This window comes from Aplysia californica, unplaced genomic scaffold (assembly GCF_000002075.1).
Source record: "Aplysia californica isolate F4 #8 unplaced genomic scaffold, AplCal3.0 scaffold00135, whole genome shotgun sequence".
NCBI lineage: Eukaryota > Metazoa > Mollusca > Gastropoda > Aplysiida > Aplysiidae > Aplysia > Aplysia californica.
Window position 1 is genome coordinate 950179 of NW_004797405.1, and position 695 is coordinate 950873.

The window sequence follows — 695 nt, forward strand, 5'->3', positions numbered from 1 at the left end:
CATAGGAGCCTTGGAATTCAGTTTTTTGTCTCTCCTGTAAAATCTACAAAATCGGAGTTGGACGGTTAGAATTCTCCGCCGACGATATATATTTTATATATATATACACGCACACTCACCTATACACTCACACAAACGCACACACATACAAAAGCTGAGGATACGCACGCACACTCTCGGAAAGGAGCGTGAAAAGAAGACAATAGTGTGCTAAAAAAAAAGATCAATAATGTTTTTCTCTCTGGATCCGCATCGGTCGGAGTCCTTATTGACGAGTTGTCTATGGAATACGATTTTACCATTTTATTTTGTTTCTTTTGTGGAAAAAAAGGCCGTTTGAGGAAAGGTGGGTAATAATAGTACATTGTAATGGGAATCTGGAAGAGTCGTTCTCTCTATGCTTTACTTTTCTTCTTTAAAAAAAAATTGTGTCTTTCATTGATATGTTATTTTTACTTCTGAGGTGCGCGGTTGTTGTTGAAAAATGGAGGAAGCAGTAAAACGGAAAATAATCTTGTTTGTAAAAATATATGTGAAAGAAAACTTTCCTCCAGATTACGATGATAATGTAAAATAAGATTGTCTTAATCTCTACGGGTTTTGCTTTGGAATAGTAAATACATGCACGCACACGTGCGGTAGTCATTATCCAACTCTCTCTCTCTCTCTCTCTCTCTCTCTCTCTCTCTCTCTCT